At 37.9% G+C, this 26,643-nt stretch overlaps 1 protein-coding gene and 1 non-coding gene across 2 annotated transcripts in view; both read left to right on the forward strand.

The window, feature by feature from the left end:
* Positions 1 to 26,643, forward strand: part of PRUNE2 (prune homolog 2 with BCH domain) — a 313,372-nt gene that overhangs the window by 113,068 nt on the left and 173,661 nt on the right. The window lies entirely within an intron of this gene.
* Positions 11,487 to 11,590, forward strand: LOC126004753 (U6 spliceosomal RNA). The gene has a single exon (XR_007494012.1). It is a non-coding gene; the product is annotated as a U6 spliceosomal RNA (small nuclear RNA).

A 26,643-nucleotide genomic window follows, 5' to 3' on the forward strand; every position in this document is an offset into this window, starting at 1 on the left:
TGTAGGAGTTTGGTGTGTCTGTTGGTGTGTCTTGTCTTAAAATACACCTTTCAGTTTGTATTTTAAGGTTGGTTTTATGTCTGTAAAGTTGCTGACCTGTTGTTTGTCTGTGAAGCTATGTATGCTTCCTTCAAACCTGAATGTGGTTCTGGCTGGGTGAAGTATTCTAGACGAAGCATTTATTTCATTGAGTTTTGTCACTGTATCCCACCACTGCCTTACAGTCCTTGAGAGTGACAGACCTGCTGAAATCTTAAGAATGCTCCATTGAATGTAATTTCCTTTTTTGGTCTTGCTGCTTTTAGTATTCTGTCCCTAGAGGTGGGATTTATTATTGTGACTAAGATGTATCTTGAGGTGCTTTTCTTCAGGTCTCTTTTAGCTGGTGCTCTTCAGACATGCAGGATTTGGTTGCTTGCAGTCTTTAGCTCTAGGAGTTTTTTTTATAATGATGTCCTTACTGTTGATTCTTCCTGGGGATTTATTTCCTGTGTCTCTGGAACTCCCAACAATTCCTATGTTGTTTCTGTTGAATTTATCAAAGACTTCTATTTTCATCTATTTACACTGTTGGACTATATTTTCTATTGTGTGATCATTTGCTTTATGGCTCTTCTCCAGTCTCTTTTGTTGTATGAAGTTGTTACGCATTTCATCTTCTAGCTCACTGATTCTGTCTTCAGCTGCTTTTACTCTGTTGGAAAGACTTTCCATTGAGGTTTTTATTTTGCCTACCAAGTTCTATAGTCCTATTATTTCAGTGTGGAGTTTTCTGATTTCTATTTTCATATCTTCTTGATTCTTATTTGTGGTTTGTTAAGCTATATCCATGCTTTCTTTGAGTTCTGTGAGGATCTTCTATATTTCTTCTCTAATGTCCTTATCTCTGAGGCTAAATACGTGGTTGAAAGTTTTGGGGTCATCAGAGCTGCCATCTTCATTCTCTATGCATGGTGTTGGTTGTTTTCCCATTGTCATGCTTGTAGTGTGGTGTTTTTATGTATTGTACTGTGCTTCATTAGCTAGAAGATGTGCTTGGCTGCAAAGTGAAGTGGAGGTTCCTCTGGCTCTGCTCTTCATAGACTGCTACGGACTACTTCGCTAATGTGCCCTCAGGAAATGTTATTGCTGGGGTGGTTCATAGCCACCTCATGGAGGAGAGCAGGGGCAGAGCAGAGGTCATTTAAACTGTCTCCCATGTCCCAAAGCACTTGGCAGGAATCAGGCTTTGCCAATCATGGGCGGAGACAGCCTACCTTACTGACATACCCTCAGGAGATGTTATGGCTGGGGTAGTTCACAGCTGCTTCACAGAGCAGAGCAGTGAGCAAAGCAGAGGCCATTTTAAATGTCTCCTGTGTAACAAAGCACACAGCAGGAATCTGGCTCTGCCCATTGTGGGTGGAGACAGCCTACCTTGCTGACATGTCCTCAGGAGTTGTGGCTGGAGTGGTTTATGGCTGCCTCAAGGAGCATAGCAGAGGCCATGTTAAATGTCTTCTGTGTGCCATAGCACGGGGCAGGAATCAGGCTGTCCCCTTTATGGGTGGAGAGAGCCTACCTCACTGACATGCTTTCAGGGGATGTTATAGCTTGGCTGGTTCATGGCTGCCTCCTGGAGCAGAGCAGGGAGCACAAGCAGAGGTCATTTAAAATGTCTCCTCTGTGACCTGGTGAGACTTCTCTAAATGTTCACTAGCTAAAGTTTACAGCGAGTAGGACAGTAGATAAAGTGTCTTTTCTTGGACCCTCTCATTATATACACTTTGATGTCTAACCACTTACAGTATAAAAAAAAAGGAATGAGTTTTGTCTAAGGAAAGAGAAATTCAGAGTAATCTTAAGTCTATGACTTGTTTATATGTTAATGGGCTCTCCTGTCAACTGACTTGAACTTTCTAGGACAGTTTGAAATGCCCAGTGTAAGAAAATCCTGGGACTAATCTTTAGTCTTTTTCTCTTAGGTAAATCTTATTTTTAAAATATGCAGTTACTTACAAATGTTCAAAGCACTACTATTTATAATAGCCAATTGGAAGCATTAAATTTTTTACAATGTACTTGTTATGTATTGAAGTTGAAGATACTCATTATCATATTGTATTATATGTGACAGGGAAGGAGAAGAATTACTGTTTTAGGATGTTTCTGTCTCTACATTTTATCCTCTTGGTGAAATCTATAAAAGGACACAAAACCAAAAGTAAAAAAGGCAACAAAAAAGGTTAGCTACGAATCCCGGTGTCCCATATGGTCCCCCGTGCCTGCCAGGAGCTATTTCTGAGCGGACAGCCAGGAGTAACCCCTGAGCACCGTCGGGTGTGACCCAAAAAACAAAAAACAAAAAACAAAAAACAAAAAAAAAAAAGGTTAGCTAAAACTGGCTGCCTTGAGGAATAAAAATAGTAGTGGATAGTGAGGGCTCATACCTTGTCTTTGCAAAATATCTTGGGATTCTTACTTAAAAAAAACCAGACAGATAATACCATTTCTTCTACCCTGTTCTTGGTAGGTAATACCAGAATTGTTGTGGGGTCTGGGTAATCATTCCACTCCCACCTAAAGCTTAGAATGCTTAACTTATTCAGCAACTACATTTTTTGTTTTGTTTTGACCACTCCTTGCAGGGTTTATTGCTGGCTCTGTACTCAGGGATCACTTCTGGTGGGGCTTGAAGGACCACATAGGTGCAAGGGACTGAACCGAGGTTGACTGTGTGCAAGGCAAGCATCCTACCCACTTTTTTTGTTTGTTTGTTTTTGGGCCACACCCAGTGATGCTCAGGAGTTACTCCTGGCTATGCGCTCAGAAGTCGCTCCTGGCTTGGAGGACCATGTGGGATGCCGGGGGATTGAACTGCGGTCCGCCCTAGGCTAGCACTGGCAAGGCAGACACCTTACGTCTAGCGCCACTGCACCGGCCCATTCTACCCACTTTTTAAAACTTGCATGACCCTATAATCTTGAGGATGTTCAAGGTCTTCTGTAAAAGAGACATGGAAACCAACCTTTATATTCTAGAATAACAACATTCAGTTTACATGGTATGACATTATTAATAAAAAAGAAAGGGAAATGCAGATTGCTGAACATAACTTCCAAATTTCCTGACGAGAAATTTGAAATAATTATCTACTTTTATTTTTCTTGAATAATAATAAATAAGCATGTAACTATACTTTTGCTGCAAATCACGTGAAAGTTGAAAAAAATTAAATAGTTGAAAGTATCCCTTGATTTACCTCAATTAAAACCAGAGTAAATTGCAAACAAGTTATGTACATTTTTTCAGATCCTTCTTTTTGTATATTTTCATAGATAACTAACATAAAAATGTATTTCCCTCTGCATAAAATGATAAGAAAAGGTGGGGCAATATATTTTTATCACCAAATAATTTCTATTTCCAAAATAATACGCAACAATTATTAGAAACTTTTTTTGGGGGGCCACACTCGGCGGTGCTCAGGGGTTACTCCTGGCTGTCTGCTCAGAAATAGGTCCTGGCAGGCACGGGGGACCATATGGGACACTGGGATTCGAACCAACCACCTTAGGTCCTGGATCGGCTACTTGCAAGGCAAACACCGCTGTGCTCTCTCTCTGGGCCCAATTATTAGAAACTTTTAAGAGTACACAGAATCAAAATGAAAGTAAACCTTAGTATCTACCCAGTTCCCTTTTAATGTAATAATGTTAAATATTTATGTGCCATTTTATTTTTAAATAATTTTAATAAGAAAATGCATAAATAATTGCTCTAAGCTAGAGATGGCCATTTTTATTTTTATTGTATATGTTTTATTGCTATTAAGGTTATGTGGTAAGTGTAGTCATCTGTAAAATTATAGACACCTGTATAATCACTTTTTACTTTCACCTTTTTATTATGAGTTAATTAGCACAAATACCCTTTATTATGCCAACCCTGCCCCCAGGTGATTTGTATTGAACTGGTGAATAAAAGTGGCAGGAAAAGAAACAAAATGCTAGAAGCTTGACTAGCTTAGTAAAATCCAAGAGGCTGTACAATCCAATCCTCCTGGCTGGAATGCATTTCTCTGGTGACTCCACCTGGTTTCTTGTGTTACACCCTTGCTGCTGACCCATCCATTCCAGGATCTGCATGAACACAAACACAGCAGTGGCCATGTGAAACCAGCACCCCAAGGAGTCAAGGACAGTGTTAATGTTAATTTTCTGGAGTAAAATGCTATTGTACCTCTCTACCACCAAAGTGCCAAAGAACATATTACCCATCCATAAGTCACTTCTAGCCCTGTGGCCATTTTTTATTATTATATTTATTTATATTTATTCATTTTATTTTGGGGCCTCCCATGGAGTCTTGGAGTGCCTCTGTTGGCCAATGGAGCTGTCAGTTCAAAGTGTGAATAAAGAATGCAGTGCTGATCAGGCCTGTGGTATCAGGCATTACTTGGTTTACCCCAGTGGTGTGGGTCCTCCTGGGGTGCACCAGGCAGACTGGTAGCCATGTGGTACAATGGATGGAACCAGAGTTGGCTGCATGTAAGGCACTTGACTTGATTTAGGTGCTATTTCTCTTTCACCACCCCCAACTCCTGCCTTCCTTTTGTAGATATTTTAAGATTTCTTTTATGGAGCCCAGTGGTGCTCAGGGCTGATTTCTGTTTTGTTTTTATTTTTTATTTTTGTTTTTTGTTTTTTGGGCCACGCCCATTTGATGTTCAGGGTTTACTCCTGGCTAAGCGCTCAAAAATTGCCCCTGGCTTGGGTGGACCATATGGGACGCCGGGGAATCGAACCGTGGTCCTTCCTTGGCTAGCACTTGCGAGGCAGACACCTTACCTCTAGTGCCACCTCGCTGGCTCCAGGGCTGATTTCTGGCTCTGTCCTCAGGGATCGCTCCTGGAGGTACTTGGAAGACTTCATGGGTGTCAGGTATTAAACGCTGGTCAGTTTCATGCAAGACAAGTGACTAACTTGCTGTGCCATCTCTCTAGTCCAGTGGCCATTTTGGAGAACTCACCTGTCAATGTTTAGGGGTACTCCTGGCCTAAACTCAGGAACTACTGATCCTGATGTTTGTTGGACCATATGGGATGTTAAGGATTGAACCCAAGTCAATAGTTTTCAAGACAAATGCCCTACCTGTTGGACGTTGGACTGGTTCCTTTAGTCGTTTATTTGATAAAACACTATGAAAAGCATATTGTATGAGACTGGCACTCTGACATACATCAGGGTGAGAAAGGGTAGTGGACAAGAATCTTGATGTCTTATATTCTTTTAAGAACCTTCTCAGATCCCTCTCCTCTTTAAGGCATCTTTCTTTGCTGCTCCTCCCACCCCATGTTCTCTGCTACTCTGACTCTTGTGGGCTAGTAGTCCCTTCACTTCCTATAACTATTATCGTTCCCTACATTTACCTTGTCTTCATCAAGCCCTCTCTCCTGACTCCATCTCAGGGCTTCCACCTTGTTTCAGGTGCTTGCACTCTTCTTCCTTTACAGTCTATCTGTCTATCTTCCTTTTCTTTACACAAGTATGTATCAATTTTTTTTCATTATCAGTGACAAGTTAGGTTATATCTCCTTCAGGAAATTCCATCACTTCATTGCCTCTTTCTCACTAAGAGTAAATTTTACTTTGGGCTTTTTAAAAATGTATTTGTTTAGTAATATCTTTAAGCACCATGATTACAAACATTTTTGTAGTTGGGTTTCAGTTATAAAAAATGAACACCCCGTTCACCAGTGCTGCATTCTAACCACCAATGCCTCCCATTTCTCTCCTTCCACACCCCCTGCCTGTATTCAAGAAAGGCATTCTATTTCTGTCACTCATTACCACTGTCATGATAGTTGTTAGTGTAGTTATTTCCCTAACTGCACTCACCACTCTTGATGGTAAGTTTCATATCTTGGGCTGGTCCTTTCAGCCTTCATCTCTATTGTCTCTGGATATTATTGTCATAATGCCTTTCATTGTTCTTAAATCTCACATATGAGGGAGACTATTTGTGTCTATCTTTCTCCCTTTGACTTATTTCACTCAGCATATTAGTTTCCATGTGTATCCATGTGTAAAAAAATTTCATGATTTAATTTTTTCTGATGGCTACATAGTACTTTATTTTGTATATGTACGACAACTTCTTTAGCCACTCATCTGTTGTTGGGTGTCTGGGTTGTTTCCAGATTCTGGCTATTGTAAATAGTACTGCAATGAATATAGGTGTGCAGAAGGCAATTTTGTATTGTGTTTTTGTGTTCCTAGGCTATAGGAGTGGTATAGCTGTATCATACAGGGTCCTCAAACTATGGCCCATGGGCCACATATTGTATTTGTATCTGTTTTGTTTCTTCATTGCAAAATAAGATATATGCAGTGTGCATAAGAATTCGTTCATAAGTTTTGTTTTTACTATAGTCAGACCCTTCAATGGTCTGAGGGACAGTGAACTGGCCCCCTGTTTAAAAATTTGAGGACCCCTAATAGGAGCTAGGAGTGGTATAGCTGTATCATATGGGAGCTCAATTTACAAGTTGTTTTTTTTTTGTTTTGTTTTGTTTTTGGATTTTGGGCCACACCTAGTGATGTTCAGGGGTTACTCCTGGCTATGCAATCAGAAATCGTTTCTGGCTTGGGGGACCATATGGGATGCCAGAGAATCAAACTGTGGTCTGTCCTTGGTTAGCGTGTGCTAGGCAAATGCCCTACAGCTTGTGCCACCGCTCTGGCCCCACAATTAAGTTTTTTCTTTTTTGTTTTTTTGTTTTTTGAGTCACACCCGGCAGCGCTCAGGGGTTACTCCTGGCTCCATGTTCAGAAATCGCTCCTGGCAGGCATGGGGGACCATATGGGATGCCGGGATTTGAACCAATGACCTTCTGCATGAAAGACAAACGCCTTATCTTCATACTATCTCTCCAATGACCTTCTGCATGAAAGACAAACGCCTTATCTCCATACTATCTCTCCGGCCCCACAATTTATTTTTTTTTTTTTTGAGGAATCTCTATATTGTTTTCCATACTCTCATTCACTGCTGGCAGAATACCATCTAGTTCATACTTTGGGCTTTTGCTGCACTGCTAGGTAAAACCCCACACTTTTTCCTACCAAGAGAATAGCCTGCAGGTAGCGCTGAGGGTGCTATATGCTCTCCTTTCTGCCTTTAATGGGACACAGCTCTCACCTGAACTTCCTCCTTCTGCCCTTCCACTTCTGAGCTCTTGAGACTGTTTTCAACCACCTCCTTGACCTTTCTCTGCCCAGGAAGCATTGGGAGTCTCTTAACTCTTCCAGTTTTATTTAGATAACTCTTAATAAAGCTCATTGCTTTATAGTGGAACTTGTGGTCCACTTAAATTGCTTCCCTCCTATAGGCTGTTACTCTAAGTATGAAATTTTGTCTTCTTGCTCTTACAGTTTGAATTCTTGACCTTTGGTGCAGTATTTGACATGAGTAGTCTTTTTGTGGTAGTTGGGCTGAGCCAATGACTCAATCTTTGAACCTATATTCTGCTGTCACACAAATCAGTGTCTTCTACTTTTTAGTGTTTTTCCTCAGTCAAATAATTTTCCTCTGTATCATTGCCATCAGTGTCATCTTTGCCTGGTCTGAGGATAGGGACAACAGTGAGGGGTTTGGTTTTGACATACTGTTTAGTTTTAGTCATCTTCTTGAATGGTTCCACTGCACCTTCTGTACTTCCTCTCCTTGCCTACAATTATCCTTGGAAGTGCCAAGATTTGTAGGTATTGTTAGAAGGAGATTATATTCTCTTCATCAATTTTTATGTGGCAAAATTTCATTGATAAACTATATGTATTTCTTAAGCAAAAGTATAGTGGCAAGAGAAAAAGCTTACATGAGTGCTGTGTCCTATCAGTGCCATGACTTTTACATGTGAAACTAATATTTCTCAAACCTCCAACACTCTGCCTTTACAGAACACATTTTTGTTTTTGATTCTCTTCTCTTTCTTGATTAATAAATGCCATCTTTAGGGTTTGCTCCATCATTTAAATGTTGACTTTATATACTCTATGTACTTTATATGCTCTTTATATACTTTCTACCTGGTGTTTCAGAAGAGTTCTTTCAGACCACAAATTTACCAATATGTCTGAACTCAGATATGAAGGCCCAAGAGTTCCTTCTGTTCTCTTTCTTGCTTCCCTTGTCTAGATCATAAATGTGGGTGCATACAGACTCTAGATGATAAAGTTTACTTAAATTTGATTTTCAGCAATTCCTTATGCCTGTACTTTAACTTTGAAAAATTGCTTAACTCTGAGCATCAGTTTATTGTCTATAATTTAGGATTGCAAGACTCAGCCTTCAGTGATATAATAGGATTAAGGGAAATATCATTAAAAATGAAATCCAAGCTAGTATAGATTATTAATGTAATAGAGTTCAAATCTAGAAGACAAATAAACAAATCATCCTTAAAATATAAGCCATAGGGTTACAGTAACTATTAATAATACTATTTGATACCAAATATTATATTTATTTCTCTATGACAAAATCATACCACTTGGGGGTCATGTGAAGAATTCTGTAGACCCTCACTCTTATTCTCCTGTGTCTGATGTGTCATCAGTTCTGATTTGACTTAGTTCCCCACATCTGAACTGCTGTCTCCTTGCTCCACACTGGAAATGGAAGTGGGCTGCTCTCTCAACCCTCTTGAGGGGGTGGCAGCAGTCATTACTGTTCCTGGGTGAATGGTCCTTTGGATCAGCTTCTTCCTTATCAGCCTTAGTCTCTTCTCAGTGCAGTTCAAATCTTCCTCAATTTCTCCTTTTTTTTGTTTTTTGTTTTGGTTTTTGGGCCACACCCGGTGGTGCTCAGGGGTTACTCCTGGCTACCTGCTCAGAAATAGCTCCTGGCAGGCACAGGGGGACCATATGGGACGCCGGGATTCGAATCAACCACCTTAGGTCCTGGATCAGCTGCTTGCAAGGCAAACGCCACTTCCTCAATTTCTCTTGACTTTGAAGTTTTCTTTCTTTCCCGATTCTTCCCGTTCCTGTGAGATGTTTGCAATGTAAGTCTGAAGATAGAGTGAGGTGGTCCTTTATTCTTATATTGAATCTTTGCAGATAAGGGAACAGGAATTTTAATTAAATTTATCACAGCGCAGTAAGCATCTGAGCCAGAACCCAAATGATAGTATGGAGAGTAGGATAGTGACATAGAAAGGAAAGACACCTAACATTGGAATTTTGTGGTCTAGCTCATAGGGGCTTTAGAGCCCAGAATTTCCCCATAGCAAGAAACAATCTCCTTGTGGAACTAAAGAGCATACTTTTGCTTTCCCACAGGGGTTCATTTGCAATGACAACTGTATTTTAAAAAATTTAAAGTGGCATTTTGTGTCAGGAAGAAAAATCTCAACATCTAAAATAGATGAATTTGTGGGTCTCTAAGTATTTGTTCTAATAGATTTTGACAATCTCCTCCAGTTTCCTGTTCTAGATTATATTTTACAATTATAATAAAAAAGTAAAAGAATCTTTGAAAAGCTTGAATTTCAAATAATAAAATGTAAGTTTCTTCCCTTGAAAATGTCTGGTCATTATCTTTCATTGTATGAAGAAACCTCATTGGATGTCTAGCCATGTCATTTCTTGAATGCTTGCTAGATATGATGTCACTCCAAATAAACAGCACAATTAATTCAAGAATTAGAAAAAAATTTTTCTGTGTGTCTAAATATGATATCTGCCATATGGGTTTTTCAGCATCATTCTCTCAGCAGGCCTAATTTATGGCAAACACATATCAACTTTCAGTAAATCTGGGAAAAATCCAGTCTTTCTCTCCTCATTTTCACAAGCTCATCTGTGGACTTTCTGCTTTGCCTATGTGGATTTTAATTTAAGTTAATGCAGATTTCCTGATAGCAGCATTAGGAAATGGCTTTCACTTGATATGTAGGAGGTAAAAAAAAAAAAAACAATAATATCAAGTCATTTAGAGTGTTAGAGGAGATCAGATTTTTTCATAGCCTGTTTCTTGGTTTTCAGAATACAAGTATCAGAGAATAGTAAATAATGATGAAATAGTCTGATATTTTACACACACAAAATTCCCCATAGCCAATGAGGGTTACTGCAGTAACAGCTCTGTAAGATTTGATTGCTGTTTAAACATCAGTAATTAATTTGTCATTTAATTCAGTATTTCAGTAAGCCAGGTCTTGAACCAAACATGGGAATTGACAGGTCACAAAAACATTACTCCTTTCAAATTACTTCTAAAGGACAGCAGGTTTTAAAAAGTCTCCATGGAGTAAAATAGGGTGTTTACTTGGACAATGAGCAAAAGGATCCAGAAAGACTTAAAAAGGAACAGAAGCTTCAAGCCCTATATTTTACTTGCTCATCTCATGTTGAGGCTTCTCAGAGAGAAAGTCAATGAAACATTGTCCTGTCACTTCAGCCTTTGTTCTGCATACTGTCTGTGATTGCCATGTATGTGTCATTTCATGATAAGATGGAAATTCATATATATCTGCAGGATTTTTCATCATATTCTTAGAAGCAAGGACTTGAGTTTTGGGCACTACAGATAATAACTGAGAATCTGGAGACATCTGTTTCAGTGCTCAGTCATCCAGGACTCCCAGAATGGGAGGCATAAGGCAGAACAGGGCCTTTGACACAGAACTTCTTACAATGGCGATGCACAAAAGCCTGTGTGCTGACTGGGTCTGTGGTCTCACATGGCCAAATGAATGTGGAAACTCTTTGAGATCACGTTTGTAAGAAGACACTGTTTCCTGCTATATTTTTAGATTCTTTTTTTTTAAATTCAGCATTATATTATAACATTATTTAGTTTCAGATAGTTAGAAATCAACATGTGTGTCTTCTTTGTCCCAATTCATCTCTCTCCTTCCTTACTGGGGCCCATTAATTGGTCTGTTGGTCTATAAGTTTATTTTTGTTCACTTTAGTTTATCTGTTTTCTTTTTATGTCAAGTATGAGTGAACTTCAATTGTGTTTATCTCTCTGTCTGCTTTATTTCACTAAGCACAACACATGCTATATTATGCCAAATGAAATAAGCCACAATACAGGTCAATTTGTGTTTTGGCAAATGGCAGAAATTTACTTTCCTCAGAGCTGAATAATATTTCATTTTCTTTATATATCAAATATCTCTTAATTCATCAGTTGACATTGGGCACTTATACTATTCCCAGTTATCATCTATTGTAAGTAATGCTGCAAGAAACATGGAGAGAGGGGCCGGAGCAATGGCACAAGTGGTAGGGCATTTGGATGGACTGCGGTTCAATTCCCCAGTGTCCCATATGGTCCCTCAAGCCAGTAGCAATTTCTGAGCGCATAGCCAGGAGTAACCCCTGAGCATCACTGGATGTGGCCCCAAAACCATAATAATAATGATAATAATAATAATAATAATAATACTTTTTGTTGTTTTGATTCTTATATCTTCTGTAAAGACTATGAAATGTGTGCTCGCTTCGGCAGCACATCTATTAAAATTGGAACGATACAGAGATTAGCATGGCCCCTGCACAAGGATGACACGCAAATTCATGAAGCATCCCATTAAAAATAAAGACTATGAAATGTTTAATCTCATTAGAATACTAAATCTTTTAAAGATAGAGGTCCTGAGTTCTGATTGTCATAATGTACTGCAGAAAAACATTTTAAAATTGGATTAAATCACATGAACTTTTGTTACTAGATATGGGTTTAGGATTCAAAAACTCATAAATAGAATCTTGAAAGAAGAAGAAATGCCAGGCTCAAGAGGGTGAAGGCATCCTTTGTAGGAGACTATTCTGAGGCTGCACATGAAGGAAAAAAACTAAAAATGGCCAGAAGCTAAATGTTGCTGCTCTAAAGGAAAAGTGGAAACTTAGAAAGGAGAAGCTTGAGTATATGAATATCATGGTGTTGAAGTCGATTTTTTTTCTTGGGAAGTGGGTAAAATAAGGCCAGAGAGAAAGTATGTATGTCATAATTAAGAAAGTAATGTGGGGGACGTTGCTAGACTAGATCTACCATAGGTCTGAAATGGAACAATATCTCTAGTTGTGGGTCAAGGTTGATGTGAAGTAACACCAAGACAGTGGTGGAGGGAAGTAGACACTCTGATGGAAGATATAGTGTTAAAAAGTTGTATGTATGAAACCCGATTGTGAACAGTATTAAAAAACACGGTAGCGGGGCCGGAGAGATAGCATGGAGGTAAGGCGTTTGCCTTTCATGAAGAAAGTCATTGGTTCGAATCCCGGTGTCCCATATGGTCCCCCATGCCTGCCAGGAGCAATTTCTGAGTATGGAGCCAGGAATAACCTTTGAGCACTGCCGGGTGTGACCCAAAAACCACAAAAACAAACAAACAAACAAACATACAAAAAACCACGGTAGCATAAATGCATTTTTTTTAAAAAATTGTATGAGAAAGTGAAATGAGAAGAGAATGTGAGTTGAGGGAAAGAGAAAAATACACAAAATTATACTGATAAGGTTGACAAGTCACCAAATTTTTAAATAATGAGGACAAACTTCTATTAGGTTGAATACATTGATATTTAAGAGGATAAAATAGTAATAAGTGATGATAGTATGATAATGAAGAGAATAGGAAGCACTTTGGTGATAAGAGAGCAATGAAACATATAGCAAAATAAGCACTATTGTAAGCTTAAATAATGGAGGAAAGGATAATTTTAAGTTAGTATTTTAGAAAATGAAATTTTAGGAAGCTTTAAAAAATGATATGACATACAAAAATATGTCTTTCTAATTGGTGTTCTCAGTAATAGCCAATTCTGGGATTCATTAGTCAGAAAGGGAGCACCTCAGTTTTGTTGCTATCAATGGCTGTGAGGGATCAGTGGTGATCCGTCCATCCAATAGCCTAATCTGTCATTCTTCTGGATTTGGTGACTCTACTCTTAGACCTTTCATGCTTGTAGCACAAAGTAGCACTGGGATCCTAGTGTGCATTGCTCCATTAAGAATTATGCTGGTGGGAATGGCATCTAGTCCAGCCTTTATGGAAAACAATAGGGAGATTCCTCAAAAAAACTGGAAATTGAACTTCCATATGATCCAGCTATATCAATCCTAGGAATATACCCTAAGAACACAAAAGCACATTACAAAAATGACTTTTACACCCATAAATTTTTTGCAGCACTATTTACAATAGCCAGAATCTGGAAACAACCTAAATGCCCCACAACAGATGAGTGGATAAAGAAACTGTGGTACATATACACAATATGGAATAATATGCAGCTATCAGGAAAAAATTTTTTCTATACATGGATAGACATGGAAACATAGCTGAGTAAAATAAGTCAGAGGGAGAGAGATAGTCACAGAATAGTCTCACTGATCTGTGGGATTAAGAAAAATGAAAGACATGGTATGAAGTGCTCATTGGATTTCTTGTTTGATTTTTCTTTTTGTATTGTTGTGGTGATCCTCATCCTCTTTCCCTTTCTTCACTCAAAACTGAAGTTTAGATCCTCGAGAAGAACTCTGCCCACTTTTGGCCTGTGGCATTTTTACCCCATTCTATTTCTTCTCTCTCTCTCTCTCTCTCTCTCTCTCTCTCTCTCTCTCTCTCTTTATTCTGTTTTTGCATACAGAACCACATAACTGGAACCATCTTACTCTGCCCTCAAATTGAGAGGCAAATAACAGAGGGTACCAGGTCCAAATAACTGTATGATCATTTAATAGTAATAAAAATGATCAGACTTAATCACCAAATCCAAAGCCAACAACAACAGAATCGATACCCAACAAGCTAGATACAGAGGGGATCACGTATATTAGCAGCCCGGGGGGTAAGGGAGGGGGTATTGGATGAATACTGGGAATGGGGGGGGAGGGAGGTCAACTTCGGTGGTGGGAATTCCCCAGTTTCAATGTTAATATGTACCTAAAATATTACTATGAAAGATATGTAATTCACCTTGATCAAAAATAAAATGTTAAAAAAAAGAAAAATAAAAGACATTACTGTAATAATACACAGAAACAATAGAGATGAGGACTAAAAGAACTAGACCATGATATGAAGCTTTCCACAAAGAGTGGTGAGTGCAGTTAGAGAAATAACTACATTAACAACTATCATGACAATAGCAATGAGTGAGAAAAATAAAATGTCTGTCTTGAATACAGGCAGAAGATGTGGGAGAAGGGAGATGGGGGAGGGGCATTGATGGTGGAAAGGTTGCACTGGTGAAGGGGAGTTTTCTTTTTTATAACTGAAACCCAGTTACAAACATGTTTGTGATCATTGTGCTTATATATAAAATAGAGAATCAGAAACTGAAGTGATAACACAGCAGTATGGCATTTTCCTTGCACACACTCATCCAGGACAGACCCTGATTTGATCCTCAGCGTCCCATATGGTTCCTGATCCAGGAGTGATTCCTGAGCTAATAGCCAAGAGCAATCCCTGAGCATGACAGAGTGTGGCCCAAAAAAGAGAGAGAGAGAGAGAGAGAGAGAGAGAGAGAGAGAGAGAATCATGCCATTAAGTAAATCAATAATAAATGGTGAAGTGTGTGGGAGACAATATAATTGGATGAAAATAATACATTTAATTGTGGATTTTTAAAAATATTTTTATTGTGATCAAAGTGAATTACAGGTCTATTTAAGGTACATAGTGACATGATTTAAAGTCATTCCCACCACCAGTGTTGTCCTCCCTCTACCCCTTTTCCCAGCATGCATCCCATACCTTCCCACTTTGCCCCATGGACTGCTAGTGTAACAGGTTTCCTTTCTGTATAGCTTGTTGTAGATTGGGTATCAATTCTAGTGTCATTAACTTTGGGTTTGGTGCTCAAGTCTGATCAATTTTTATTTACACTCAATGTTCATATGACTGATTTCTCCTGGTACCATCCATTTTTCTCCCTCAATTTATGAAGGAGAACAAGATGATTCAAGTTCTGTGGTTCTGTTGGAAAAAGAAAAGAAAGAAAATTTTTTAAAAAACTGAGAGGAATCCATCTAGAGGCTGTAAATAACAATTTAAAAAGAAGAAAGAAAAAAATAAAAAAGCAATGACAGAAAAAACAGCAGCAACAAAATATCATCACTAAAACAACAATCACAAGAAGAAAAGAAAAAGAGGAAAAAAGAAAGAAAAAAATGAAGGGCTGGTGTGGCAAGGGTTTGTGGTTTTCTTTGTTTTGTTTTGTATTTTTGCATAGATACAGTAAGTATTGGGGAGGTTAGAAAGGGAATTCCCTTGACCTAAGAGATAAAGAGTTTCTCCATCCTTGAAGCATACTATCATGTGAGCAACTACAGCTCCATACATGCTCATTTTCGAACCCCAAGGTCTTTTTATGGTACCAGGAAACTTTTCACTCAGTTGTGGATGATAAAATCAGGCCTCTGCAACTATATTGGTATTTTCACAGGTCATAGGACAAAGTCTAGAATTGAATATTTATGGTTCTAGAAGTTCTGTTCCATCACTGTTGTTGTAATCAGTCTTCTGTAATTAGTGGTCTTAGTTTTTGCTTCGATCCTAGGATGAAGCCTAGGATGGAGTCTTTCATTATGGTTACAGAAGTTCTGCTCAGTCACTGTTGTCAAAGTCAGAACTCTGCGATTAGAGGTCTTGGTTTTTGCACAAATCCTAGGCCAAAGCGTAGGCTAGGATCTTTCTTACTGGTCCAAGGAAAAGTTCTGCCCAGTTGCAGTTGTCAAAGTCTGTCTTCTATAATTAGTGAACTTGGTTTTTGTGTAGATCAAACGCTGGTGTGTCTTCTGATTTCATCTTACCGTTAGGTGATGAGATAGGGCAGCCTACTCGTGGATCAAGTTTTTGCTATTTTCTCAATGTCAGGTTGTTGTATCAACTTGTCACCAGTTGGTGCCAGAGTGGTATTAAGGATTCCCCAAGGGGACTTTGGTTTCTGGTGTTGTTGCAGAGAGCTGTGTTGGATCTTCATTTGGGATCTGGGATTCAGGGTTGGACGGCTGCTGTGTAATGATATGAAGTTGGGTTCTCATAACACATGTTCAGGGTGGGAGGTGCCCCTGTATTATAAAATGTAAGGGCTCTTATTACTAGTAGATAAGAGTTTGTTTCTATATGTAAGATTTCTCCAGTTTTTAGTATGCCTATGCAAAAGGTAATGGTTCCATCTTATATTGTTGGTGCATTTGGGGATAAGAATTACAGGCTATAAGGTGCCCTGTTTTTGACGTGAACTTTTATCCCAAGCAGGACTTTTTCTTCTAGAATTTCATACCAAGCAGAACCAAAATAAGTGAAATTAACAAATATAAATATAAAAATGATAATAAGTTAAAATGAAGAAAGAATGGAGGAGGCTAACAATTCATTTGAAGATACACACAGTAAGAGGTATAAGTATTAAGGTGTTAGACATACAAAGAAAGTATAGTTATCCCCTTAAATCTTTTGAGATATTCTTGTGAGAGGGAGGTCCAGGGCACATTTTTTTAAAAATTTTTTATTGTAAGAATTTATTAAAGAGACAAAATTGATTAACATAATGAGGTAAGCTAACATAACATAATATAGTGACATAACATAACATATAATTGATATAACAATAATACATGTAAGTCAAAGAAAGTTTCTGATTAAAAACATATTTTTTTTCCATAATGGCTTACATATCTTTCACAGTAGTGTTTTAGGTACATATTAACATTGAATCAGGGGAATACCCATCACCAACTATGTCCTCCCCTCATTCAAGTTCCCTTTCTACAACCCATATACTCCACCATCACCCCCTGGGCTGCTAGAGTAGGTGGACCCCTCTTTGTCTGGCTTACTACTAGTGATCTCATATCTGTTTGGTCCTGGAACCCTCGTTTCCCCTTCTATTTAAGAGGCAGAGCTAGAAAAATCGAGGTCTGTGGTTTTGTTTGAAGGCAAGAAAAGCAATAGAATGGGGTACAAATTAAGAGGGAAAAAAAAAGAAGTCAAAAGTCAAATACGCTGAAAATGGGCTGAGTCTTTCTAGAGGCTTCCAACCTCAGTTTGAGAGAGGATGTGAAAAAGGTAATTGAAATACCACAGTAATACAGAAAAAAATTATCGAATTAAATAACCGGTGAACACTACAGCAATAAAGATAGGCACCACACAATAGTCTCGGTTCTGAAATCAATTCATGCTCGAATGCAAAAAGAAAGAGAAAACAAGACAAAATAAAATAAAATAATATTGGAGACATCAACCATAATCTCCACACCAAAATAAAGACATCAAAAAAATCGATCAATCGATAAATAAACATGTGGAAAAATTATTGTTTTGTGCTTTTTTTCTCTCCTTTTCTTTATCCCCCTGCATAGGCACAGTAACTATTGGGGTTATTGTAGAGGGAATTCCCTTGACCTAGGAGATACAGGGTTTCTCCACCCCTGAAGTATACCCTGAAGTATCATGGGATTAACTCTAGACTCCTTGTATGATCATTTACTCTCCCCTTGCTGCTTTCATGGTGTGCGGAAGACTTCTGCTTTGTCTTGGATGGTAAAATCAGACCTCTGTTTCTAGAGATCTTTGTGGCTGTGCAGCTCAGGGAATGGAGTTTATGAAGTCTTTCTTTGTGGTTCTAGCAGTTATGTTTCTTCAGTGTCATTTTAATCCATCTTCTGTAGTTGGTGTTCTTGGTCGTTATGTTGCTCCTAGACTGGAGCCTGGGATAAAGTCTTTCGTTATGTTTCCGGAAGACCCGTTCAGTTGCAGTTGTCTCAGTCAACCTTCTGGAATTGGAGCTCTTGTTTGTTGAACAGACCATATTCCAAAAGCTAGGCTAGAGCTTTTTGTTGCTGTTGTTGTTGTTGTTGGTCCCAGGGCACATTTTTATATGACACCATAGTCTTGTTGAGTTTGAGAAGAGGTTTGCAGCAGTAAAGGATTAGGTAGTGTCCTTGAACTGGCCCTTTTGGAGCTGAGTTTGGTAGCATGCAACGTCCACATTTGAGGGGGTGAGAAGAAGGGCCACATAAATTGTGTCAGCATGAATAGTGGTTGTAGTTTCTTGCTGGGGCACGAGATTTGGGACCAAATAGGTGTTCTTTGACTTTGGGACATGAGTGGTGACTTATTGTGGCAGGAGGTTGGACTCAGTATCTACTGAGTTAAGAGCTGAGGGTAAAGAAGGTTAAATATGGAGGGATAATAAAAAAGGATTGGGGGGATGAAAGGATAGAAAGAGTTCTGAAGGGGGAAGGAATAATATATAAGAGGGACTATATACACTATAGGTATGGATTGCTTACAATATGGGTTTGGCAGACAAAGAGGATTCCATTATATACAAACTTATGCCCACATATAGACAAACATTAGAGATCTATTCATAAGTGGTTGTTGGAGGCCTGATCCTCATAGAATGGGTCTGAATGCTTAAGAGATAATTGGATTAAGAAAAGATAAATAAATAGCTATTAGGAGAGAAAGAAAGGAGAAAAAATAAGAGGTTAAAAAATAAAGAAAAAATAAGTGAAAAAAAAATTGGGCTGGCACCTCGGGGTTGGAAGGTTTTCCCATTACTAGACACTTCATCAATGACACGGGTAAACTTTGCTAAATGAAGCTTTCAGGGTTATATAGTGGCTGAAGCTTTTTTGGATAAGCATAGTTTTTATGTCTGTAGTGCTATGCAATGTGGTGGTGTCTACCCTATGTAGTATCATCCGCCACATCTTGTGTATCAAAGTTCTTTTCCTAGAAAGGAACTGACAGCATGGGCAAACTGTGGATGTTTAAAGTTATAAATATCTAAAGTTCATATAAGGCAATCTAGCCAATGGACAGCATCTTTTAGTAATACCAAATGAGAGTCTAGTGGTGGGAATGAAAACAAAGATTCTTCTTATGGAGGAGGACAAAGGACCAGAGTGAAGAAAAGATTGATGTGTTAGGAGCAAAGATTAAGCCATAGAAGCAAATGCTAAAAGTAGTCTTATGAAAAAGAGCTAGATGACTAGAAGTTTTTAGTAGTATTAGGAAATTTAACTTACAACATTAGCATTATTAGTTTAAGTCTCAGGAACCTAGATATTAGCTTTGGCTCCTGCTATTGATGGTGACTCACAGATAGAGGCAATAAGTAGATGCTTCAAAGTTCTTTCTTCTTTGACCAATGCAATCTTAAGCTTAATATTTCCTTGCTGCTCTGCTGTTGATATCATTCAGAGTTCTTCTTTTCTCCCCTGTAAAAATCATTTTATTCCTTGACTATCAAAGAACAAAGAAATATGGAAGTTCCGCTATATATGTGGAAGTACCTGAACTGCCTGAATCCTCTCCAAACCTGGTAAATGATTCCTAAAAGATGAAGGAATTCAAATTCTGGCTTCTGCTGAGAATTGAATATTCCCCAAACTGCCTGATGTGCAGCCCCAGCTGAGACTTAATGCCAGTATTTTGCTTAAGAGAACTCACAAATGCGAGGTGCTTCTAACAATATGTGTCAAGCAGTGTGGAGCCGATGGTAGGAGTTAGATTTATGCATATTGTAGTTGTCCATTTCCAGCTGCTTTTGTGAAGTCAAACTTTTTTATGTTAACAGATCACATTATTATCACATTTAGTCTAGAATAATGAGATATGATGGTGATACATCATTGGCAGCTCATAGTGCCATTTCAAAACATGCTTGTTTTTCAGTCTGCAATAAGGGGTCAAAAAAAGAGAGAGAGAGACATTCTGGTTTGCAAATAGCCACAACAAGCTCTAACAGCTATTCCTGAGTAATCTGTTTTGAAGCTTTATTGCTGGGAGAGAATCTCAACAACAGCTAGTGATAGGACAGTTTTCTTAATTACTGAAATTATTGAAAGAGTTAAAGATACAATTCCTAGTTGAGATGAGCATTCAATGGAATTTGCTGCAATTCTGAGGAGTGCTGAATACAGAATTACTTATCAGTGAAACAGTTTAACTTTCGAGACTGACCCTTCATTGATTCTGTAAAAACCTTATTTTATGTTGTGATATCAAAATTTCATCTCATCCAGAGGCGATGGAAACCACAGGAGAACATTGTTATTGTTATTAAGGAGTGACAAAAGTATACAACCCATAGTCTCTCTGTGTCTCCCCTTCATTTTTCTTTCTCATTCGCTATCTTACCTTTGGAAGAATATGAATGGAGAGAGATGAAGAATGTTATATAGTATAGTATAACATTCTTTGCTTTGTCCCACATCTGTAGCTTGAGAGAATAAATCCAAAACATTTCCTCTGTGACTCTTGTACCTGACAAATTTATTTAAGTTATTCATTATAAAGGAATATATATTCAATGTGTAATAATGAATCTCTTAGATTGTCTTTTACTTATAGTTTTGATACTGTATTTATTCAAAACTGTACATCATTCATAATGTATAAGGAAAGATAGTGTCTAGGAATCCATAAATTAGAAATGGTTTGAGTGCAGGAAAGGGGTGATGGTGAGATGCAAGTGACAGAGAGATGCAAGTTCAAGGAGGCTAAGAATTTGAATTTCATGCTGGATGGAAGAAAGAAGGCATAAGGATTCCTCCTTGGGTTGTCAAATGTCAATGATGTCCCTCAGGAGTTTTTCAGTGACTGGAGTCATCAGTAATCATTTGCATAAGGATGTGAAGATAGACTGTCACTGAATTCCATAGGAACATAGGATATTACATTCCTAGGATTAAAAGAAGGTTGATCTGGTGGTTATTAAATGAAATGACAAATTGGGGTCTTAAAAATGCCAATGTGAAAAAAATTACTTTCAATGAGAACAGAGAAATTTAGGATGATAGTATTTTAAATAAATTGTTCCATCTATATGTTGCTCTGCTGCATAAATTTAGTTCTGGGAAGGCCTGTGTCTCAGTACAGATATTTATAGATACCCTGGGATAGCAGCCTGCTTCAGGAAAAACAGTGAACATGGCAGTAGCATGGACGTATTTGGCCCTTGAAACAAATTGAAAATGTTACCTTAGCAACTCCCAGATCATAGAACATATCTGGGCATGGAACATAGAGATCATGATGAGATATCTCAAGAATGCTGAGAGCAGAGGCTTAGCTGGTCCAGGATATGATATCTTTATGTTACATATTAGAAAATAGAGGCTAACAAATGACCCAGTCATACATTTCAGGCAACAAAGCCATAATTCTGACCTGAGACCCAAGCCTGTCTCTTCTTATGCTTGCATTCATCAAGATCAGCTCAACATTTGATTTGTTTTATTTTATATCTTGTGAAACCATCAAGCTTTCCTTGCCTGGTCCTCTTTTTCTCCTTGCTAGAGCTCACCTCTGACTGAATTTCAAATGTTGAATTATTGTCAAAAATCACTGATGGGATTATTGACTTTCTGTGTGCCTTGAAGGTATATACCAAATATAATATCTTTTCCTACAAACAGGGACTAGACATAGGACAAGATTTGTTTATTTACCAAGGAGGCACCAGGACACCTTTCTCTGAAATGTACTTACTTGAAGACAAAAACATAAGATTTGAGGCAAGGAAAAATTGTGAGGAAAATCCATGAGGATCAGATAGCACAAGAGCTCAGAAGCTGGGGGCTAGAGAGATAACATGGAGGTAGGGCATTTGCCTTGCATGCAGAAGGACAGTGGTTCGAATCCCTACATCCCATATGGTCTCCCGAGCCTGCCAGGAGTGATTTCTGAGCGTAGAGCCAGGAGTAACTCCTGAGCACTGCCGAGTGACCAAAAAACCAACCAAACAAAAAAACCAACCAAACAAACAAAAATAAACCTCAGGAGCAGATATGGGTCATGCATTTTGGATTACCAATGACTAGGAAGTATAAAAGCAAGCATAAGAAATCAATGCCACTAAGAATTTCTGAGGAGGGGACAGTGTGTGTGTGTGTGTGTGTGTGTGTGTGTGTGTGTGTGTGTGTGTGTGTGTGTGTGTGTGTGTGTGTGTGTGTGTGAGAAACTCAAAGAGCTGGAGTGCAGGATTTGTTTGTGGGAGCCTTGAATTTGACTGCCAGCACTGCATGGTCTCTTGAACACTACAACAGGGAGTGACTATCATGGTGCGGGCTCTGAGTAGCCCCTAAGCACAGCAAGGTGAAGCCAAAAGAGAAAAAGGAAGGAATGGAGGGAGGGAGGGGAATTTATGAAGAGGAAAGAAGGAAGGATAATTTAAGAGGAAATAGAGTTCTCTGGTGATTTTATAGCCCAGTTATATTTGTACTTTTTTTTATTTGTGTGTGGGGCATTTAAAGGGGCTTAAATGTCCTCAAACATAGCAATATTCAGACATCTTAATATCTTAATATTCAGACACAGCAAAATTTAACTATACTATGATGTGATGTTGGTAAGATTATTAGCCAATTTTATTTGCTTCCCAGAAAGGTGTGCTACCATTTGAGGCCATGAATGACAGATATCATATCAGCAGACCTAGAAATAGAGTAAGGAGCTAAACATCATGCTTTCATGCCCCTAAGTTTCACATGAACCGTTGGTCACTTCCTTGGTCTCAGGAATTCTGGTAAGGGATGCAAAATGTAGACCCAGCTTATGTGTAGTAAATGTATGCTTTATTTATGACTCTGTACATTGCCTTTCTGATTAATCATACAATATTCAGTTCACTGCTTTGGACATTTTATTTAGTTAGATAATTTGGGAGTGTCCCATTCTGTGCTCAAAAGATTTGGCTGCTGCTCTCTGCCAACATTGACTTGTAGTTCAATGCTAGGTCTGTTGAATGTGGTGTGCTCAGGCACTGTGGTCTGTCAGAGGTACCAAGTGCTCTTAGGGCCTACAGTGTATAATACACAAGAACTTTGAAATACTGAGGTTCCAACTTGGGTCAGTCAAGTCCACTTTTCTTGTGTCATCACCCCTGAACTAAATCTCTAGCCCCTGCCTTGAACATTCTGCACATCTCACTGTGCTTAGACCTTAATCTTGGCTTTGTACTCAGGGGTCATTCCTAGCAGGTTTAGAGGACCATATAGGGTGCCTGGGATTTAACTCAAGATACCTAAGTACAAAGGAAGTGTTTTATCCTCTGTATTATTTCTCCAGCTCCAGCTTTGAACATTTTAAAAGTCTAAGAAATATGACAAAAAATTTAGAGAGTTAATACAGATCTTGGGATGGTTCAGTTCAAGGCCTTTAACAACAATCTAAAAAGGAGATTTATCATACAAATGTGTAGTACTGGGTTTGGGGAAAGGCAGAACTCTGTCTTCTGACCTAGTTATCTTTCTACTATGTCAGCCATGCACTCATTCCAACTGTCGAACTGTCCAGTAGTTTTTTGTGTCTTGCATTCTCATAAAAATTTGTGTAATCAATGGTCACTGGGTTGAATCACTGTTAATATTCAGAGTTAAGTAGGTCATTGCTGACCAATCTTGTTTGTATATTGAGACACTACATATATGTGCTATGACTCATTAGGTATAAAGAAGTAGTGCACATGTAAATACTTCTAAACTAAATAACATTATAGTTGCACAATTTTATTATTGAAACACATTTTTGTAGAACTTAACACATAACAGGCCAGCTACAAAGGGTCTTACAAAAATCAAACTCATTTAATTCTTGTATCAACTCTGAGAACTACTCTTATTTTTTATTTTATTTTATTTTTTTTGGTTTTTGGGCCACACCCGGCGTTGCTCAGGGGTTACTCCTGGCTGTCTGCTCAGAAACAGCTCCTGGCAGGCACGGGGGACCATATGGGACACCGGGATTCGAACCAACCACCTTTGGTCCTGAATCGGCTATTTGCAAGGCAAACGCCGCTGTGCTATCTCTCCGGGCCCGAGAACTACTCTTATTAATTTTATTCTTAAGCTAAAGGAACAGAGAGACTCAGAGCTCCCTTCAAATCATAAAATATAAAGATTCAGAATTGTGTTTCAGAGTTCATGTTTTTAACCACTAAATCATGATATTGCCTATTTAAAGTAATCAATAAAGTTGAATTTTCTTCCAAAGAAAGACATTCCTTACTCACTTTCTCCTGTTCTAGGAGTAGTTTGTCATTTCTTTTGCACAGATCCTGAAGTTCATTTGGTATTTCCTTTTATATACTGTCTCTGAAGATCTTTCCATTGCTCTATCCTGACTTCATTATCTCTGTCTTCTTTTACAATATATTTATAGAAAATTAGAGACTGGTAGGAATCCTTCAACAATTTTATCTACCATAGAAGTAAGTATCAGGGAGAAAAGTAGATAAAATTAAGGAGAAAAGCAGATAAAATAAACTTAGTTCTTATCATCTTGGCACTTTCAGTCAAGAGGGTAGCTAGATGGTAAACAAATAATCACACATATGAAGAAAAATATGATACTGCTATGAACCAATGTAATGATTACATAACCACATTTACATTAGGCAAGATAATTGTATAACTTCTTGAGAAAGTTATTTTAAGTTTACATATAAGAATGCACTCAATTAAAAGAATACTAGAAGTATGAATACTAGAATTATGAAAAGTACATACAGGAAATACTATGTCAGGAACTACTACATTAGGAACTGAGTGGGCTGAATAAATGTGGACAGAAGAGTGATAGACCATTCTGGACAGGGAGTCAGGTTGAGTCATCCCAGGCTAGAGTAAACTGGTGAATTTAGTCTTAGTACAAAAGCAACTGTAGGAAGACTGTAAGTAAAGACAAGATTAAGACTTGATTAGAATGAATAAAAAAGACAAACAAATGAGATGGAGAAGAGGTTTCTACACATAACCAGGAAGAAGTAGCAATGAATTAATTAGGATGGAGGGCTAAGGAATAGCAGCAGGAAAATTGGAAATATATGTTTGAGTTATAACTAACAGAGTTTGTTGACAGGTCAGTCATAGAGATTAGGGAGAAACAGATGTCTGATAAACTTTAGCTATGTCATATAAAACATCGAGTACAAGTATGGGATTATTGACCAAATTATTGCTGGCACACACTGGTGGGTAAGGAGACATTGCTTTTGTCTCTGTGGGAGATGCCCATAGTGTCATCTCTGATCCCTCTATAATGCCCACTCCCTTACCTACCTCAGTGGCTATCTTTGTGCAAATTACTGCACATGGTGACATGGTGCCTGCCCCTTCCCAATCTATCCTTCTTTCAGCTTTTTCTCATACCTAAATTTTAGATAAATTTTAGATATAGGTGGCCCAAAATAAGGTCACTTAAGTTTTCTTCCATGTTAAGATTTTGACATTTGATATTTTCTTCTTTCTCTACAAATAAATTTAATTATAGAAAATAATCTCAATTGTGTAGTTGTGTTATTGCATATGTCTGAAAATTTCATTTTACTACTCTGGTCATTTCTTTTTTTTTTTTTTTTGAGCCACACCCAGCATTGCTCAGGGGTTATTCCTAGCTGTCTGCTCAGAAATAGCTCCTGGCAGGCATAGGGGATCATATGGGACACCAGGATTTGAACCAACCACCTTTGGTCCTGGATCGGCTGCTTGCAAGGCAAACGCCACTGTGCTATCTCTTCGTACTCTGGTCATTTCTTTAATGAATCTGTTGGATTAAAGGATCACAGATAATTCCTTAAGGAAATAATATTTTTCTCCTATGAAATCAAGTGTATTTGACCAAAGATGAATTTTACTTGTTATGAGAATCTGCCTGTTGTTCTGGTTTGCCTTCTCATTGCCTATAATAGACTTGTATTTCATCAACAGTCCCCACTTGAATTTTTTGTGAAAGATATTTCTCAATATAGAATAGATTTTATTATTTGGAATGTTAAATGCAATTATATTGACATATGGTGATAATGGAATAAAGCATACGGGTTAAAGGTTGCGAGAACCATGGCTTGGCAATTAGCGATGTAAATGAAACATTCATTATCCATCATGCTGGGAAGTTGATGAACTGTACAGTATATCTGAGCCCACAGTCAGGACTAAGATAAGTCATTTTAGACAATACAGCAGAGTATTTATGAGCATCAGAGACAATATTTGATATTCCTGTCATAAATATTTCTTTACCTACTAAAGAAATAGGCCTAGAAATATGTTGAATAGAGATCTTCCAAATTCACAATGCTTTCTTTCCATAAGAATAAATATGAGATCTTTAAAAACTTTCTCTTATAAATGAAACATTATGAGAGTTAAAGTGGCTAGCTATTGACAAATGATATTTTCTATAAAAGTTCTTCTCATAACAAAAGATATATGGTAGTTTGTCCTGAAAAGAGTTTAGGTGTATCTTAAAATAGAAACAGCTCTTTGTAAGGAAATGATAAATTTAGAGGCCTCGAACTTTCTTTAATTTATTAAATAAATTTATTATTTTGTAGTTTGGGTTTTGTAGCAATAACTTATTTTATAATTGTTCACAAATGACTGAAAGAATATTAAGAACTTAAAAAATAATATCTAAATTTTTTGTTTTGCTCTTTGCCCATTTTATATATTGTGCATATTTAAAATAGTTTTAGTACTTATCCAGGAAATTTGAACCTATGTTGTAATCTGTTCATAAGATATAGTATTATATATAATAATGCCTTCAAACATGAGAAATTGTGTTTTCACAAAAGTTCATTTATTTATGATAGTCAGAGATATAGTTACACTCAG

This window comes from Suncus etruscus, chromosome 3, assembly GCF_024139225.1.
Source record: "Suncus etruscus isolate mSunEtr1 chromosome 3, mSunEtr1.pri.cur, whole genome shotgun sequence".
NCBI lineage: Eukaryota > Metazoa > Chordata > Mammalia > Eulipotyphla > Soricidae > Suncus > Suncus etruscus.